Here is a 21,600-nt window from a genome sequence, read left to right on the forward strand (position 1 = left end):
ACTGTACGTGGTAGCCTCATATAAATCACCAAGCTTCTCCCAGTCCCCTATCTCTGTGTTTCCTAGGTCGACCATTGGGCTTAGTGAGGATGTAGAAAATCAGTACCGCAACAATTGATTTCTTCTTTGATTTTTACAACTGTATTTGAAGCACTGTCTTACTGAGAAGATCTGTAGTGTGAAATCGTGTGCATCTCCCTGTTTCCTTGCCTTTATACTGTATATGCATGTGCCCGTTCCTGCCCTTTTATCCTATAACATTATTATTAGGCTCATTCAAAGAAAGGGCTTATGTTCTCTGACAACTGTCAGAAATATTTAAGATTCACTAACTAACAAGAATGAATACCTGCCTCCGAGAAACATAGCTTTAGGCCCTGCTCTTCTAAGCTTTGCTGTTGTCATTCTTATTGTAAATGAACAGTGCAGCTGATGGAGTTATTAACAGAGAGCTCAAAGGAGGAACCAAGATGGTGTCATCATACAGTAGGTGTTTCTATGCAACGAGTCAGAAAGCTGATCTAAAATAATAACGTGATAACGGAAAACCAATTGATGTTCTACTTCTTATGTAACAGGGTGAAACAAAGCAACCGTACACTGTAGCTTGAATATGCTGCTTATTTCCCTCCAGGGCTGCATGCTGTTTTGATGGTATGATTCTAAAAGCCATATGCAATGCATCAAAATGTAAGGCATTTTAAATTGGAGTAAAAAATGCCCTAGTGCCCTAGTAACTATAGTTACTATATGTCGTTACATTTGCTGTCAAAACAATGCTCTGTTTTTATAACATCATTATTATTATCTCTATGCTTCCCTCGATTAAGACATCCTCAATTCAGATTCATAATTCTGTGTGTGTTGAGTGCACATATGCGCCTGGTTCAAAGGCCGACTTCTGTGAAGGGAATCATCACCCCCTTGACAGAGAGACTTGAGAAGATGCAGTCATTTTTTATCTTTTTTTCTGTCTTGTTGCATATCCTCCATGTCCCACTTTTTGAAACATGTATATTAATGTTACATGCCCTTATTTCAATGTGGAAGTATTCTCAAGCTGACACATATTATTAAATATAAATGGGGGATGTCAACCATCTTTCATAACACAACAAAAACACCAGGCCACATTGATTTTTTGCTTTGACTGCGTAAGTAAGGGCTTGTCAGAGGAGAAGTTAGTGTGCAGATGTATTTCTCACATCTGAATTGTTGCAGAGAGGATAAAGAGAATGACAGTCTCCCGGCCGCGAGCCAAACCCAACCTTTCAATCTTTGCTCTGCAGGGACTGACCACTCAACTCTGCCAGCCAAGTATACACCGAATGCTGCAGTAACCTTGACGGGAGCTGACCTGCAATTATAATCCCTATTTTCTGAAGTTTTTGATTAATTATTTTCTTTATTCTTTTTTGCTTATTACACGCTATAGTTACAGAACTAACAAACTTTTTTCCAACACCAGGTATCATGCTCTCTATTCCCTTCATACCATCTGCTTTAAGCTTCATGATTAGCCCATATTTACAAGTTTGGTCCCTCTTTTGTGCTCCTTTATAACCCCAATTGACTTCCCAAACTATATCCCACTGCCCGTCTCTACAGATATATCACCATATCCTCTGCTCTCCTTATCCCAGAGCCCATCCCTCTCCAGGCCCAGCCCAATAGCCCAGTGTAAACTCCTGCCTACAGTGGCCTGTCCACCCTGTGCCCTGGCTGTCAGCTTTCCAGGCAGGCTGCGTTGACAAGGGGATGCCACTAGGGCTGTCTGTCATGGGGTTATTCTCGGGGCGGAGACGGTTCAGCTGATTCGCTGACACCGGCTGGCGTGTGCAGGGGCTGGAAGGGCGGGCATTTGGCGGGGATTTACAAAGCGTGTGTGTGTGTGTGTGTGTGTGTGTGTGTGTGTGTGTGTGTGTGTGTGTGTGTGTGTGTTTGTGTGTGTGTGTGTGTGCATTTGGCGGGGAGCTACCAGGGGTTAGCCTCGCCAGATGACAGGTATGAGGAGAGGCGGGGAGAGAGACTCAGGAGGCAAAAAGAAAAGAAACACAGGCCTATAGCTTCATCGACACACCTTAACACACACACACACACACACACACACACACACACACACACACACACACACACACACACACACACACACACACACACACACACATATAGACATGCTCACACATACATGGCCAGTTGAAGGACAACGAATAGGGGTCCAGACCTCAACAACACAGCTGGAAATAAAAGCCCTCAGGGGAGACATGTTTTAATCAGAGGGCAAAGAGTAAAAACCCTGGACGGAGAGTAAACCATTTTAACAGCAATCTCTACTTTTGTAAAAGTTCTGTGTCTGGCTCATGTAGCACCAGAGAATGCTATGATCGGGAAGTGTCTCATTATTTTAGGTTTTTGCAACGTTTTTGTTTCAAACAAATCTTTGCTGTTGTTCTTGCTTTTAGCATAAATTGATATTTCATTAACTTTCATTTAACTTTATTTGCTATAAAGTCACATTTTTACTTCAAGAAGGATTGTGTCAAAGTACTTATTTGCACTTCTGTTGGTCTATATAGTCTGAATGCTATATACTAAAGATGTGCTGAGTTGGAATGTCCTACAGTGTTTCTCCGGGAATGTGATGCGCCTGCTCATATTGCTTTCCGTTGGGGTTTGTGTACATAGTTGGTGCAAAATGGAAAAATGGCAATATAAGGTTCAGGGTATCAACAGTGGAGAATTTTGTAAAAGTCAACTTTTAATGGAAGGATATATGTGTATAAAACTATGAAATATGCGTTCTGTGTGTGTGTGTGTGTGTGTGTGTGAGAGAGATAATCCCTTGATCTTCATCAGAAGGGTCACAGCGAAGTGCCAATGCTGACTTTGGACACAGGAGCCAGGGACGCCCAGGCGCCAAAGGCAGCCCCGTTCCACTCATGTGATGCCAGCACTGTGGGCCTTAAACAAACAGGGTCAGCTCACAAAGACAAAAGGGGTGACATGGATCCACTGGAATCTGTGGACTCAAGTCTTCAGATTTGCTCTATTCATAAATCTGTCAGTCTAGTCCCCGTACACAGGATATTCACAGCAGCCGGGGGAGTCACCATCCATGGAGAGATGTGAAATGTATTCCTTTTAAATTCTCCGGCTTTTTTACAACTTGAAAGTGGCCCTGAGTGTCTTTCTTGTGATCATCATGTCTTGTTAGAAAAAGTTTAGTAAAGTATAGGAAAGAGTTGCTGCATTTGAAGTATATTGTATATATATAAACGTATATATACATTCTAAAAAAAAAACACAATTACTGAGCAAAAGCTCCCTCAGTAACATCTTCTCGGATGTTACCTTGGACCTCAATTATCATCTAGAGAGTTTCTAAATCGCACATTAGAGAAATGGCAATTGACTCTTTTCTGTTTCCTATAATAGAAGCAGCATCCTGACACTGCAAATGAGATAGAGTTCAGACATTAGTATTCTCTTAATTTGACCCAAGGCGCCTCTATGCAATCAGATCTGAAGCCAAAGCACTTAGCCTATGCTAAGGATTAATGACGGCCATCTAAAACAATTTGGGAGCCAATCAGTTGAACTGAGGAGGGTAAATCTAATATGATAATTTATCTGCATCAACGCGACTCGCCTGGCAGGGAGGAGTATGCTAATTGCGCGACCCTTACCTAGTGACTGGATGCACACAGCTGGGTGTGCTGGCTCTGGCGTTGCTATTAGGGAACTTTGAGGGACTTTGGAGTTTGCTGAAGCGAGTTCTCCTTGGAGGGTGATGGGAAGTGAACCCCGCCGCTTCACACTGAGCTCAGCCCTGCTCCCCTCAACCCCTCTATTTCAATTTCCATAATGTGCCCGCCTCCGATGACATGACAGCAAGGCGCAAATAAGTGTCTATATTGGTATCAGATGGGGATGTAGAGGATAGGGCTTTTAATATGGCTGGAAGGCCTCCCCCAGGGACCATTTTTGCCAGTACAGAACATCAGTTACACAGTTACAACAATAGTCTCTTAATTGATTCGTTTAATTAGCCGGAGATGGAGCTAGCACTTCAGCCTGTCATCCCGTATCATAGGGGGTCTCATGGCAGCCTCGCATGGCCAGCCTCTTACCCCACACCAGTCAGACTTCCATTAAAGTGTAATTATATGTAAATGGAAACTACATAAAACCCCTTCTCAAGTTGACCACTGAAACAATAATTGTTTTAATACCCACCCACCTTTTTTTCTTCTCTATTTTTTTTTACAGATGAAAAGAAAGTGAGAGTGCATTTTGAATACTCGGCAGCCAGACGTTTTTTTTTTTAATGCGTAACGTGGACACATTTGAAATCTTGTAGCCCTACTTGTGAAAGACAAGCAATTAATCACTGCTTTTGATGGAGTGTTAACTCTGCAAATCAGTTGCCCGCTTTTGTATTGTTGAGTGAGTAAGTGCACTTGGTTGAGTTTGGGGGGGTGGGAAGGGGGAGAGTGGGGATCAGGGGGCCTTGTATGGGGGTATGCAAGAGTTTCTATTTAAACGGACGCCGCTCAGACAAAAAAAACAGCCACCCTTTCCAAATCCTATACGCACTCCCCCTCCCCTCCCCATCTCTATCCCCTTGTTGTTTACCACGGGCCCAAACTTCACAAGCCCTTCTGTATGAAGTTGGGAGCCACAGAGCTAAGAGCAGGGGAGTGATTACAACTTCCTTCAGTGTGAATGGTGCAGATGTCGGCCTGGCCTCAGTGAAGCAGAACAATGCCCTCAAAGGCGTCTGGACACAATGGGCCTTTCTCCTTTGCCGGAGATGTCTCTCTATAGCAGCTTGCAGTGCGGGGATGGTAAAGCAGGTGGCACACAGAGAGACAGAGACGGCTCCTCGGCCCCCTTTCAAGTTCCCTCTCTCTGTGGCTGAAAAGCGTAAGCGGGTATACATGCGCTGGAAGGAGTCGCCGTGGATGGCTTCTATGTGGTCAGTCTGGGGCATTAGCGTCTGGAGGTGTCATTTAGCCGTAAGGATTAGCCAGGCTGCCCTGTTCACTAGGGGATTTTCCACCCATTGATGGGCTATACTGAGAGAAGCAGGGATTGATGCTCTCAGGCGTCTCTCTGATCTGCCACGGCTTTGGCCCAAGATTGAGAGCTCTTTTAACGTCTCATAGGAGGAAGTTACCAAGTCCCCACGCCACCCCCACAGCACTCCGAATGTCTGTCATCCCTGCCTATCTTTCCATATTTTTTATATTTCTGTCTTTTTCTGTATTTCTGTCTCAAATATTTATCGTATGAGTAATATGTTTTTTTTAACAGTAAAAAAAAGACCAGAAAGTGTAACTAATAAAAACAAAGTTTTGACTAAGAAACTTAAATGCAAAATGTTATCCTTTTGTCTAAATAATATATTTTTTTCTACAAAAGTATATTGTATCTATGCATATGTGTATACAATATTCATTATCTTATTAATGCCCTTAAGATTATTTATTTTTGGTTGACAACCGTATGTATTGTACTTATTACAGTACATTCTGCTCAATTTGATCCTTACGATTGTTGCACGATTACATAATATATTTGTGCATGCAATAGTACATTGTATCTATGCTTGTGTGTATATAATATTCAATATTTTATTTATACTTTTAAGACTACTGCTGTGTGGTTAACACATTATTGTGTTGTAGGGCTTCTGCTTGATTGTGTTTACCACACCACAATGTGTTTGTGTTCTAAAAATGGAAGCATGCCCCTGCTCTTATGGATTTGCAGATTTAATTATGACAGCACAAGCGTCCCACCGTGTGTTTACCACAAAGGGTCCCTCTCTATGGAGCTGCATAATTTGCTGTGCACTTCCCCGACTGTGTGGCATTACTGTGGTTTTCCCCTGGCCCAGTGGAGAGCAGTGGGGACCAAATGAAGAAGAGTCACCTGGCGTCTCCTTCCAAGGTCTCGCAGAGTTAACATGTAATGAATAAATTAATATCTAATGAAGGAGAGGGCCACTGTTACGCTCACCCTGCACTGTCGCTCGCCATCGGGGGGAAGATATAGAGGTTGAAGACGCTAAATACTGCAGTGGATGTTTTGAATGTGAAATTGACAAACAACATCAAGAGACAAAAAAAAGAAGAGTGGTGCTAAATACTTTGCGTGCTCTCCCACTGTGCTCATTTGAGCAGAAGTTAATGTCATCTGTACTTTTGTTCCCTTGTCTTATTTTTTGTTTTCATCTGGCGAGATTTCAAGCTGGAGCCGCGCTTTCATCACAGTGTGAGCTGATTAGAGATTTTTGTCTAATTTTTTTTTAAATAGAAATACTTGTTTTAAAATAGTGAGCAATTATTGTTGTGTTTTACTCTTTCAGGAAAAAAAAGGATAATTGTTGAACTAGGTGACTAGGCCCAAGACTAAATGATTTATTTACACATCATTTTCCACTCGATATTTTTTTCTTGCTCTTTCCTTCTCTATGGAGTTACTAAATACTACTGCCCATCTCAACAACATCTATTTGTGTTTCTGCCATGTGTAGAGTATGTTGTCTGGTGTATATGATGGTGGCATCACACTGTGTGCCTATACAGATTTACCTTTTCCTTTATCTTTTGTCATTGAAGGATTTAATGCGTCATTGGCACACGTGCGAGCCCCGAGTCCTGCTGGGCTGTTGCTAATGCCGATGCCCCCCTTGTGAGAGTACATTATCTCTGAGCCTCCCTATTATTCTGGAACAGTATTGACTTCTAATGTGCCTATCTACACGTCTCCGGATATCTACCGTCATTATGAAGCAAACTAACAATCCATTATTCTCATCTCTTGTCATTAGGCCTACTGCAAGCAATACTCTATCGGTTGAGTTCTCTTATTTAGTTCCCTTAATCAACATGAATAGACAATGTTGGTGTCCGACAAGCACGGACACAAGATGTATCCTTACAAAGACGGTGAGTCATGTGAAAACAGATATTTTTTCCATTGTTTGGATGCATTGTGTGTGAGTTTGCAAAACAGCAAATGCATGCTCCAAATGTTTTTTATAACCTTCTGATATGATCTACAAAATCATATAAACCTGCTGTAAAATTCTTACGAATGAAACTGTGTGTGAAGAAAAAAACTTTATTCTATGATAATTATCAAAAAATATTGGTATTCTTAGATGCTCTCAGGCCTTTCGCCAAACCACTGCATCTACAGTATGACAGAATCTCTATGTCCTATATACCACTGTGATTTGAGAGCCCATCCATATAGATTTTCTCACCTTTTGACAAGGTTTAGCTTACTGGCCTTCACTTACTTTATATGGGACTTCATACTGAGTTAAAGGTCTGCCCACTCCGTATATTCTCTCACAGACAGTGAATGGATTCAAACAACACAATTAGATTCCCCCCCCCCCTTCATTATAGACAATATACTGTGCACTCAGTGTCTGCACTTGTGTTTAAGGTCCTTCACATAATGATTTATATGTGATAGAACAGACTAACCAGAAATCATTCACACAAACAAATGCATTTAATATTTGTATTATTGTATCACTACATTCACAGTTTTAGAAAACTATTCGCAGAACAATGGAGGAAAAACTTGGATTTGTGTATATGAGTGGAAATGGCAAGGGAAACTAATCAGATCTTGACCAATCAGACTCTGTGTTAAATGTAAATAATGGAGTTGCCAGAGGTGAGACATATTAACCTCTTCCCTGAATTATTAATATTTTTAGCACTGGTGAGCGCTCGGAACTGTACTTTGATCCAGAGCCAGGGCACATAGAAACTGAGTGCTGATCTGCACGTTGGCCGTACTCCGCAGAGGAAATACCAGAGCTTTCTCCGGCCATAGTTCACAATACAATAAATCAAGAAGGATGAAGAGAGGAGGGGGGAGAGGGTGAGGGCAATGCTTAGCGTTGTGGATCATTTTTTAATGCAGCAGCCACAACAATCCTTGTAAATAAATGTTGGTGATAACCGAGCACACTGCAGCATTTGCACTGAGAACATAGATGCTTGTATTTGACTCTTACTGAAATTAACTTTTAGTTTTATATTTCTTGAAATGTGTCTTTTCCTTGCTTTGCTTTCCCTTTCCTTGTTCAATGTCACTCACAGGTCCTTGGCGATTAGGTTGACTGCAGGCATGGCACCACAGTGTCAGCTAATGATCATAAAGTGACAGACCAACCTATTTTTCTTAGCCAAAACCTTGTCAGTACAATGTCAGCACAATAAAAATGAAAAAACAGAAGGAAGGGAACTAGGATAATTAGATTGGAAAACAGCTTAAACAGCATGTGACTGATGAGCGCAGCCCACGTGCCAACCTAAATTATGGCAATAAAAATAATATAAAAATAAAGAAAAACAATAGTGGTCATCAATAGAAAATTGGAAAAAACATAATTAATAAAATAGAAAGTTGATTAATTGTTATTACATTGTAATTAAATTAAGTATTACTTTTTTCATGCATACAATTCTGGAAACTTCTATATCTGGTACATGTTCTATATCACACTGTCAATGACGTTTTTTCTGAGCCCCCGAACTGGTGCCTGACTGTAATAAGCCTGATGGGGCTGTGATATGACACCATTTGCCATAGCCTTATTCCAGTGAGGCAAGCCGAAAGGAACGATTTGTAAGTGCAATTAGATTGCCTGATATTGAGTGTTAAAAAGATCTCTCCTTCTCCACAGGAGCCAACGGAAGCACATGTACTGTACCTCTATCTCGGATTACACGGATAATACTCGGTAACAATCCTATTGGCAGCAGAGGTGAATTTTTTTTCTCTCTCTCTCTCTCTCTCTCTCTCTCTCTCTCTCTCTCTATATATATATATATATATATATATATATATATATATATATATATATATATATATATATATATATATATATATATTGTACATCATGCAACATCACCTATATTCCTTTCCCTGGGATTATGATACATTTAATTTGTAAGTGTAATAAAGTAAAGACTTACTTTTTATGGCATATACTGTCTGCATGAATCCAACATATTAAGTTGGGGCTATGAATCCTCTATAAATCATTGTTCAGATTCAGCCATGAGAGTTTTACTCCAGGATCACTTTTAAAAGTATTGAGGTGACAAAGTGGGTTGTTGTTTGCTTTCCTCGCATCTGTTTTCTTTTGTCTTTCTTTGTACAGAGTGGCAGGTGCACGTTTCCTCCATCGTAAATCTGTGGTATTTACGAGCAGAAAACATCAGCACCACACCAAAAAACAAACAAAATATGTCACTTTTCGCCCTATTCTTATGTGTAGCCATGTTTGTGCAATGACATCACTGACTTGGCTGACTTGATTAATCACTCCAATGGTCCTTTCTCAGGCAAGGGGGGCATTGTAAGGTCACAACCTGGAGGATAGAGGAAATGGTTTGCAATATGCGGGGGGTCATCCTTTCTGTCGATTCTTTTGGGATAACCACCCCTTGCGTCACCTGTGACCAACTGACTGTCCATCTTCCAGGCATATACCCGCCTCGGCCCGCCCTGTACCAACCGGGGGAACAGCGAGAGGTCCCCCTTGTCCCCTGTGCTCCACTAAGACAAAACGTTATGGCCCAGGAGAACAATAAAGCAGTGTCAGTTTCTACAGGAAAATAGAGACAAAGTGAAAGAGGAAACAATTCGTCCACAACAGGACACACGGCCAGCGGAGGATAACCTGCCTTCAAAGATGCTGGTGGTGTCGTTATCAGAATAGTTTAGAGGTGGCGCACTTCAAAAGGCCTCACTGCAGCTCCCGTACTGAGTGGTTTTTCCTGCTATTCTTGTGGCCTGGTTTTTTTGGTTGCTATAAGTAGCCCCTGCATCCTGTCCCCTCTGTGGTCTCAGGTGGATAGGTTTTTGTTTTCGTAGCTGCGGACCGGGCCTTTAATGGCCCTCTGTGCTTCCACCGCTTTCTGTTGGCAGGGCTGATTTGGCTTGTTAGCGATGTAAACATATATCATGCTACTAGAGAGCTGCCACACTCACGTGCTACTCTAAGTGGTGAGGTGGGACCAGCACAGTTATTATTAGGACAGATAGAAAAAAAGTTGAATGTTATGTCACATGAGCTTTTATGACGGCTAAAGTTTGACAGTCGTGCAATGAATAATTTCCAAGAAAAAGAAACTATCACTTTTCACAAGCCACAAGGATAAGAGCCAACATGATATTACTTAATATATATGGCCAAGATGTTAGCATTTAGCCATGCAAACACACACTTTGGTCACAAACTTTGTTCTAAGTGCTACTTTCTGCACATCTGGCGACAACATACAGTAATGTTACAGCACTGCACTGCTCACCATTGTGTAGGGCTATACCTATGCTCACAGGTATCAAGGCCATTATATCCTTTATCTTCATCTGTAGCCTCAACCTCATTTTTTACAAGCGTTTGTTAAAGCTATAGTGCGTAACTTGTGTCTGAAAACTTATGAGGAAAGCCTTCAGTGATTGCGCACGGATATTATACCTTCTGCTGTACGTCGAGGTATTTGTATACAGTAGAATTAACAACTTAAACATTGCATGGGTGCTTCTTGAGTTCCTGTGCCAGTGTCAAAGGGTGACACTAGTTTGTAAATGCTCCCATACAGAGAAATACAGACAGTGTTTTGTGGAGCCTATAGGCTTAATCAACTTTGTGTCAACTCATTTGGCTATGGCTTGAATGTAACCGACATGTATTCATATGAAAAAGGTAAGCACTATAGCTTTAAGGTTTTGTCTACAGGGTAATGTCACCGAAATACAATACATCGATCTGAGCGGTAAAAGCAAATTAACTTGAAAGGCAAAAAAAACATTTTAATAAAGTGGATATCTGAGACTTGTGGTTTTGTAAATCTTCTTTGTCCTTGTGTGAGAAAGCATCTGTCCTGCGCTTGTTCTAAGTGTCACTGTATCCGCCTTGATCCCCCCGCCACCTCCTGGATAAATACAGGTTTGGAAGACGTGCCAGTCTGCAACTTTAGCAGGTCCCCTTCCCTCGTCCGTCTGTCTGCCTCTGGCCCTCTACTCGTTCCCCCCCAAACCACACACGCACACACACACATTTAGAGCTTTTGTGTCCCCTTTTGAAACATCTCGTCCACGTTGGTTCGGCGGCGGTTTGCTGGTTACCTCTGCTCCTCCCACAACACTCAGAGGCACACATGGTCCATTGTTTGGAGCAACAAGCCCTGATTAGCGTGCACTCGCCAACAGGATTGGTATAGGCAAGCCACTTAGCGAGGTAAATGACCTCTGTGGTGTAATTACGGTACAGTCTGTGGTAACCTGGTGGTCTAAAAAACTCTGGCCAGGGTGCACCTCTGCCCCCCCCCCCCCGCCCCCCTAGCCCACCTGCCCCTTTTGTTAGCCACCCAGGGAAGACTGGGTGTGCTAACAGGAGTCCCCCCCCCAATGCTTGTGTCTCTCCTTTCCCCTCTCCTGTTAATGGCTTTCAACTTTGTTTGGCTTTCCTCTCCGCTGCCCTGAACCGTAGGTCAGCCTCCCCATTAATTACAGCTTGTGGTGATTACGGGGGTGAGAGGGAGAATGGCGGAGTTTGTCTAGCGTGTGGCGGGTCCAAATAGAGCAAGCACTTCATTGTTTATTTAACCACGTTAGTATCTCAGGTTAAGTATGTTTCTTGCCATTGTTTCCTCGTGACCCGTGACCTCCGCCGCCTGAAATTAATCAAGCCTTTATGTCTGAGGGGTTCAGGGTATTTTTTCAAACCAAGTCCTACCAGTTTTTTAAGCTAGTTTTTGTTTTCATTTTGGCGCTGAAAAAAAATCCAGTGTTAATTCACAGCCAAGGCTATGTAAACAGGTATGTAAACAATGGGTATGAGTATAAGGGGGGGGCACCGTAGTGAACAACATGTCCGTTTACAGAGCCTAGGCTGCGTATTAACACTGGATTTCTTTTCAGGAGATGTTCACTGATTTTGACAAAACGTGATTTTGACAACAAGCATTCTCCAGAATCATTGACTCCACCTCAAAGGGTTTTGGCTTTGCAGGTTGATTGTAAATCCTAACACTAGTAACAGCAGTATAAGACACCTAGTTTTTACTCACTTTTTACCCTGTGGGAACCAAGCATTGCCCAATCCAGAAAAATGTGGGGAGCAGCAGCATATCGGCAAACTCACACAAGCAAACGGGTGCAATCACAAGTCTCATATCCTGATTGTGCAGTTGGTAGTGTGGACAATGAGGGCGGAGAGAGGGAAATGTGCAAGGCAGCTTTCCATTATGAGATAGTGTGTATTACTGTAATCCAGAGGGCCTCCTGCTCGCTGTGGCGTGTGCCAGACTCCTGGGTGGGCAATCTCAGAGACAGTGGGGAGGCCCGGCTTATTTCTGGGCACATTTGGCATGGCCTATATGGCTGTTACAGGAACTAGAAGTGGAACAGAAGTCATAAAAAGACGTTTTGATATTTAAGAGGAAAACTTTTTTCAAGTGCTAGATGTGAGATGTGTTCTTCATATGTTTTACTGAATATTTTGTGGTAAATATGTGAGATGGACAGGTTGTTTAAAATTGTGATAACATGTTGAATGATGCCGTCTCTCTCGAAAACATATTCAACCATCGAAAAATGAATTATTCAGAATATGATAGTCTGTATCCTTCTCTCTTGTTGAAATGGTATTATATAATACAAAATACAAGGACAAACTGTAGGGTCTGCATAAATAACAAGAGTGATGGGACCTTTAATACGCTTCGTAATTGGTCCTCAGCTCCTGTCACTTACTTTCTTGTGGTTCAGTTGTCCGAGACCCTCACAGCATGAAGCCTAGTGCTGCCCTGAAGACCACTTGTTGGGAGCCTGCTGATCCTCTGGAGGGCTGGGGATGGCCTCAGGAGACTGTGAAAGCCTGTCAGTGTTCTGCCAGGCAGCTTATCCCTGTGCTGATGGCACTGGGCTGGCACCGGAGCACTGCTCTCTGCTGAGACAGAAAGAGAAGGGGTCGGTGTCCCACAGAAAAATGTGTCTCATGCCTGTTAAGGGTGTCTGCAGGAAACATTGGCACAAAAAATTGTGAGGGCTATGCAAGGGCGTAGGTTTCGCTTCAATATTGGGGGGCACACATTATAAGTGGGGGTCTGGGGGATTTGATTCTCGGCTATAGAGAAATACATTTTGAAAAGCACCCCCTCTCAAAATTGATTTCTCTTCATCCGAGAATCTAATCCTTTGGTGGGTATATTTGCATGACTGATGTTAATAAGTGGGGTAAGTTTCATGAGCGTCAGACTTTCCATTGGGGAAATAGCAACCCTAGCCCAACCCTAACCCTACAGAAAATGAATGGAATTCAATGTAAATCGCCCCAAATTGGACTGGCTTGCTGTGAAAGCTTACCTCACAAAATTGAATTATCTTCATCCGAGAATCAAATGCTTTGGTGGGTATATTTGCATGACTGATGGTAATAAGTGGAGTAAGTTTCATGAGCGTCAGACTTTCCATGTGGGAGATAGCAACCCTAGCCCAACCCTAACCCTACAGAAAATGAATGGAATTCAATGTAAATCCCCCCAAAATGGACCGGCTTGCCGTGAAAAGCATTCCCTCTCAAAATTGATTTCTCTTCATCAGAGAATCAAATCCTTTGGTGGGTGTATTTGCATGACTGAAGTTAATAAGTGGAGTAGGGGAGAACGGGGTAATTTGTTACACGGTTAGGTTGTCACAATCGTTATATCTCGGAACCAGAAGGCGCTGTCTGTGAAATTTCGGTATGTAAATATCCAGAATTGGGATCAGAGGTCACCTACATAGTTTTCCTTGGAGTTAGACTGCTGAATTTGAGGAGAGACGACTGTTTGTGTTTTTCATGTCAAATTGAAAATATTTAGCTCCTCAGTATTTTTCTTCTAGGCTTTTACACAATGGGTTTATAAAAAAACACTTGTTACCCATACAAAGTGTGAAAGGTAAACTATAGTTTAGATTGTGGTTAGCAAGCTAATTAGTTTTCAGATGGTTGTTGGCGTTGATGCTAGCAAGAAATTCAAGTTGGGGTTGGTCGTCACATTTTTTGGGGGGTTGGTTGTCACATGTTATCCAAAGGCTGCAGCCAGAAAAGGGACCCAATAACGAAATAAATTGTCAAGCTGTATCCTCACTGACACCCCAGAGAAGGATAGAATAGAGCAGGAAAAGGCAGCTAGCATGCAAAAGAAAAAAGGGCAACAAAATCAAAACAAACCCAGTGCATCCCAAACTAGACCAGCTGCCAAGGCTACAGTAAGTTATGTAGGCCTAATTGTCAACTTGACAAATAGGCCTCAAATTTAGTTTTACTTTCTTGCCTTCTTTTTAATATTATTCCCATTGAGAAAACATTGTGACAAACAACCCCATAGTGTTTGACAACCGACCCCTTGATGGGGTTGGTTGTCACAATGTGTAAGGGTGTCTTTGATGATTAATTTCTTCTTTATTACAATAAGATAGAAAAAGTGAGGGGTACACATTTCAAGCCAACACCTTAAGCTTCAATTTAATGTAGGAATGATTATTGAAAGATGTTTAGGTGATGAGCAATTCTCACTGGAGTAAAACGTGTGCCTACTTACCCCGTTCTCCCCGAAGTTTCAAGGGAGTCAGACTTTCCTTGTGAGAGATAACCCTAGCTCAACCCTAATCCTACCGAAAATGAATGGAATTCAATGCAAATAGCCCAAAAATGGACTGGCTTGCTGTGAAAAGCACCCCCTCTCAAAATTGATTTCCCACAAGGAAGGTCTGATGTTCATGAAACTTACTCCAGTTATTAACATCAGTCATGCAAATATACCCACCAAAGGATTTGATTCTCGGATGAAGAAAAATCAATTTTGAGATGGCGTGCTTTTCACGGCAAGCCAGTCCATTTTTGGGCTATTTGCATTGAAATCCATTAATTTTCTGTAGGTTTAGGGTTGGGCTAGGGTTGCTATCTCCCACAAGGAAAGTCTGACGTTCATGAAACTTACTCCACTTATTAACATCAGTTATACAAATATACCCACCAAAGGATTTGATTCTCGGAAGAAGAGAAATCAATTTTGAGCGGGGGTGCTTTTCAGAATCAGAATCAGAATCAGAATCAGAATCAGAATCAGAATCAGAATCAGAATCAGAAAGGATTTTATTGCCAAGAAGGGTTTTACACCAACAAGGAATTTGTCTTAGTGAATAAGGTGCATACAGTTAGACAATAAGACAATAAACAATGAACGAACAGTGACTGTAATATATACAATATAACACAATATATAAACAAGTGATAGGTTAAAATAGTAAAAAATAGAATAAAAACTAAGGTAAAGATACTTAAAATGTGTAAACATTTACGAATTGAGTCAGTGTCAGTCAGTGGGGGAGGCGGTCTCTGGACCTGTTAAGGATCCCCACTGAAGAGGGGAAGAAACTGTTCAAGTGGCGGGAGGTTTTGGTCCTGATGGACCGCAGCCTCCTGCCCGAGGGGAAAGTCTCATAAAGTCTGTGACCAGGATGGGACGGGTTTTCACAGCAGGACAGTCCATTTTCGGGCTATTTACATTGAATTCCATTCATTTTCTGTAGGTTTAGGGGTGGGCTAGGGTTGCTATCTCCCACAACGAAAGTCTGACGCTCATGAAACTTACTCCACTTATTAACATCAGTCACGCAAATATGCCCCACAATGGACTGGCTTGCTGTGAAAAGCATCAAAATTGATTTTTCTTCATCAGAGAATCAAATCCTTAACCCTACAGAAAATGAATGGAATTCACCATAAATTGCCCCAAAATGGACTGGCTTGCTGTGAGAAGCACACCCTCTCAAAATTGATTTCTCTTCATCCGAGAATCAAATCCTTTGGTGGCTATACTATGCAATGAAAACTTCACAGAATAGAACACATTAACACACACACATACACGTGCGAAAATGCAAATGCAGTTAGTAATAATCATATTTCATAATTTCTATATTATATGTATTTCATATTATACCTGTTGATGAGATGGAGATTATAATAGGTATATTTATTTATAATTAGGGCTGTCAAATTAACGCGTTAATTTTGATTAATTAATCACAGAAAAATTAACGCGATTAAAAAAATTAACGCAGATTAATCGCACTTCTATAATGCCCTTTGACCCGGTGCAAAAGTGGTGCGCAGCTGCACCGAGCTGCACCTGTAGCTTGCATACACAGCCCGCACGGGTGAAAGGGAGAAAAGTAAAGAGAGAAGCAGGGGAAAGGGCGGGGCCGAGGGCTTTATGGACGGTTTATGGGATGCTTCGGGCAAATAAGCATGAAGGTAGGAAGACATCTTACTTTATTCTCTGCAGTGTCTGTGCATTATTGATTTAGTGGGTGCAACAATGTAGGTTCAAAAGTATCTCTCAATCTTCCTCCGTGTGTCTCAATTTTGTTTGCTAGCTGTCTCGTCTCCCGCGTAAACGGATACCCGCCCCGTGTGTGTGTGTGTATGTGTGTGTGTGTGTGTCAATATGTTTGCCTATGAGTACGAAGATGGTGAATGAATCGGCATAGGCATCTGTGGCAGTGCAGCGCTGTCTTTTGTGGAGACAGAAGTTACGAGAGATAGAGAGAGAGAGAGAGAGAGAGAGAGAAACAAACTGTACTAGCAGGCTATACAGCTGTTTATAAACAGGTATAAAAGTGTCATAAAAGTATGCGATTAATTTAGATTAATTAATCACAGAGCCTGTAATTAATTAGATACATTTTTTTAATCGCTTGACAGTCCTATTTGTAATACTATGCCCGCTAAAACACATCACATAATCATAAAGGGAAATTAATCATTACATAGTGGATATTTAATATAATATACTGTTTGTATCTAGATGCTTATTTTTTATATAACAATAATGTCTATATAGAGATCAGGGCCAGCCATAGACATGTAGGGGCCCAAAAAAGATTTGGTTTGGGGTCTGTCACATGTTGCCCTTTAGACGGTACTGAACCAACTGCTGCATTGTAAATATAATTTTAACACATAATGTACAAATACATTATAGTATTATTCCTTTTGATATGGCTTTCTTTTTTCACCACAGAATCCTTGGAGTGCCTGTTTTATAAGGGACAGCCCACTGTCCATTTCTTCTTCTCTGAGCTTATTGTTTGGTCACTGACAATATATGTTGTCAGTTTTTGTTAAGGAAGTTCAAAGTACGTCATTATTGTGTCATGTGCCAAATATTTATTGGTGGACCCCAGAGACTGGGCTGCCCTAAGCATCTACTTATATCTCTTAATGAGCAGGGCTGGCCTATGATAGACATTCCCAACCACACTCTGTATAACAGAAGGGTGTAAATCTCACATCACCGAGGCCCTTGATTGCCATAGTTACTGAAACAACAATGACGATCGTCCCAAGGTCACAACCTTGCATGACCTGAGTTCACGGGGAGGTTGTCTGGGGTTTCCTGAGTATAATAAGTGGGAAATCTTCACTTCCCAGACCTCCCAGTAACCCTGCAGAGCGGGAGATTTACGAGGCCCAACGAGGATTCCCCTGATTGGCTTTATGACGGCACTTCCACCCTGTTCTCTGCTATTGCTGTCATTTGGGGCTCTTCAACTCTTAACTGCTCTGGAAGGCATTATGCTCAGAGAGTGGTGTGATATGTAATAAATACATGAGTGCCAAAGCTGAATTGATGCCAGGGTGTATAAGTGAAGGAACACAATGGGTTAGGAATCACTTAGCAGTGTACATTGTCAGTGTCTTTAGCTATGTGCCCATGTTGCGTATTGGTGCACAGATCCCCCCTTTAAACTTGTAAACTGAAATATACTCGCATGGATGAACAGCTGACTTTCACTCTAACAGACACGTACACATGCACACTCCCAGGCATGCAATGGCACTAGTGGAGACATGCATGGGTCACCTGGCAGGTCATGCCCCCCTACTGGTCAGCCCTGCTGTAAGATTGCATTGATTATGTGCTTGTCTTCAAGCATGCAGTCAAGCATGTGCATTTTAGCATCTGCACATACTGGCACACATTCTGAGAACTGTCCGTTTCTGCCGAGGTGTTTCTGTATTCTGCTGTAATTGCATGTCCATGGACCATGGTCTCCATGCCAACATTTTCAGGAGTCTTGACAGGATCATCACAAGGCAGTTTTTCAGTTCACTGTTAGCTTTAGCATCAGATTGTCACTGTCAAAATAACTTAACGACAAAGGCCGAATGATGCCACATGTTTTGTCTCAAAAGTTGTACTGGAAAACACTCCGAAGACATTCACATAGGATCTGCTCCAGTAATTATTCGATATAATGTATTTCTGAACCAAACATGTAGTTGACAGACAAAAAAGGTCTAGAGGCAAGCCATTTTTATGCCAGTCTGAACCTCATTAACAGTCAAGTCATGCCTGGAATACAAATTAAGAACATGTATCCACAAACGTTGCAACATGAATTGCAACATTTTGCTTTGCTTTGTTTTGCACTGTTGTTGTCAGCTCATTGTCTTACCTGTGGAAGTAAAAAATAAATGTTCAAGGCAAAATAAATGGGGAGAAACTACACTAAAACAAAACATGGAAGCCATAGATGCTCAATGCCAGGCTCACGGCACCTGTTGGCTTATCTGTCAGTTTGTCAGTGGACTTGGGTCTTCCGGTAAGTAGGTAAGGACCATTGGAAGGCCTCCAACCATCCACAGAGAGAAAGAGAAAAAATAGATGGAGATTGCTGTAATACATTCTGTGAGAGCCAGAGAGTTATGATGGCCTGCCGTATTTCCTTTCATTTGTTTCACTTATAATAGTTTTTTTTCAACAGTGGTTGGTTGAGTGCTATGCAGATCACAAGTGACCCACAGGTGCTTCAAATGAATATGGTCCGCTAACAGCTTCTAGGAGACACCCAGGGATCAACCATGAAATATGTGCAAGGACCCATGACCACTGAGATAATAGCCCCCTGCCCACACCATGGAGTCTCTCTGTCCACTCTCTCTCCTCCGATACACACCACTCCCACCCAGGTTTGGACATTGTAAAATCTGGGCCAGATGGTAAGATGAGGCCCCTGTATGTCCTGGCAAAGCAGGGGGAAGGACAATGCCTAATGATTGATATATAGATTAACAAAATTTCCCTCCAGTTAAGGTAAGACATGGCAGGCTAAAACCTTTTTTAAATTTTTTCTAGCACTGATCAATATTGACATTTTTGTCTATTTTGCTTATAAAAAAGATAAATAATGAATAAATATATTTTCAATAATGTACACGTTAGTGTTTATTTTACTAAACCTATTTTTTTTAGTCTGTATATTTCTCCTATACAACCATCTTTAACGGCCATTATCTCAAATTTCCATTACCAAAAATCAAAAAACCTTTTTATACACATTTATAGCACTATTCTGATTTATATTTATATAATTTAACATCATTCATTTATATAAAAAAGTTACACATCATAGCTTTAACTCCGGCTTTATCCAAGGTCTAGATTTTGGGTTTTAAAAAGGTGCCACTGTATTTAGTTATAGATATTGCCACATTTGCATATTAACATTTCAAAAGAAAAAAGATAAATCAACTTGCATAGTTTCATGATGATATAGGTTCAAAATGTTACCATATTCACCCCTAATGTCTCCCCATAGCTGTTTTCTCATGATTAGACTCCTGTGAATGCGAATAATAATTAGGCTCGGTGCCTGCATGCTGCATATGTATGTGTATGTACATGTTCACACATTTCTGTTTCCCAGTTGTCTATATGCAAATGTTACTAAAAGTGTCTCTAATATGTCTATATGCAGAAGTATAATGAAAACCTCCTTCTTGATCAATCAAGTTGCAGGCACTAAATACTAGCTGCAGTAGGCGTTGGTGTTGGGCTATTTCCTAGCAGGGAGTTTTGTGTGTAGGAGCCCTTTTTTGTGTCGATGTGTGTGGAACCCCAACCAAGGCGGGGAAGAAGAGAAGATGGGGGCAGCTCTAATTAAAGCCAAAGGAAGAGTGTTGTCTGCTGTGAACTCGCGACTAGGGGCCACAGCAAATCAATGGACAGCCAGCACTGTCATCATCATCAACAGTTCCCGATCAGAGCAATTGGAGGGGAACAAAAAGGGAATGAGAAAAGACTCTAGCAGGAAGCTCCTACCACCTGTGCAGAGCAAGAGAAAGCGGGGGAGAGGGAGACAAACAGAGAGACACAAACAGACAGAGAGAGAGAGAGCAAGATTGTGACGGCAAGGATCAAACGCTGGAGATTTGATAGTTTCTTAGGGGAAGGCAATTTTGTCATCATCACCGAGAGGCATCTATTTTGATAAATAAAGGTGCGATTGTATGAACATTGGCTATGAACAGAATGATCTAATGACATGACCCTTGAAAAAATATGGATTTTTTTTGCTTTTGCTAGTGGATCAAACTGCTGCATACAGTGAGTGCCAAATGGCAAATGTTCTTGGCAATATAAAAAGTGTTCCCCCCAAGAGCAGATTTTAGACTATTGAAACCTGTATAAGCGGTATCAGTGCTCTCCTGTCTTATGTGAAATTGCCCCTCTTGGCCAAGCGAGCCCAGGCAAGCGCTGGATCGGATTCTTACGCAAACACGCGCACATCAACGGCATGTTCTCATGGCATTAGCATTCCGAATGTTTTTCGAGACCGATGTGAATGCGACTATTTTTGTCTCATAACCCGCGCTCTCAGATAACTCCCTTTTGAATAAATGAATTCTGACAAGGGGAATCTGCATACAAAAACACAGCAGGTTTTTCGAGGCAGCGGCTGGTCCAACTGGTGAGGGCCTCTACAGCTCTCTCTCTGAATCTCTTCATTCACTGCCTCGGCTCCTCATGGACTTACGGTTCTTTAAATGGCTGCCTCTGTTTATCCCCTTTTCACATCGGAGGCTAGTGAGGCGGTGAGGCGTACAGCCGCACATTAAATCCTCTGTGCTTCATGGCTGGCACCTGCACATCCTTTTTCCGGCTAAATCTCACTCAGACACATTTGAAATGTGTGGATTTTCGAAAGGATGCTCTGAAAAGGTTGCTGTAGTGCACAGGTTCATGTAGAAAGACATAGAAAGGAATTTATTCATTGTGCCTTCAGGGGGGTTAAATGTATTTTATTCACAAGAACATTCTGTTTGATCAGCCAACTGATGTGGTTTTAAGGTATTTGTAAGTCAAAAGTTTCTGATAGCTTAACACAGGGGCGTAGCAAAATAAATCTGGGCCCTGTGTGCATGCAAAATCCGTGGACCCCCTTCCCCTCTTCATGCATCCATCACCAGGGATTCCCAAATAATTAAACCTCAATTAAACACATGCATCTGAGGTTATTAGCGTAATAAGTACAGACATTTTTTAAGAAATTTAAACACATATTTGTTAAAAACCCTACAGTATAAGCAACACAGATGTTTCAATATGTTGTATTTCTGCCCTTAATCTCAACATTGTGCATACATACAATGTGATTTCATTTATATGAGAACATTGTAAAGCATTTTTTCCTTCCTGTTTATTTAGATCCTTATTT

Source organism: Ammodytes marinus (assembly GCF_949987685.1).
Source record: "Ammodytes marinus genome assembly, chromosome: 12".
NCBI lineage: Eukaryota > Metazoa > Chordata > Actinopteri > Uranoscopiformes > Ammodytidae > Ammodytes > Ammodytes marinus.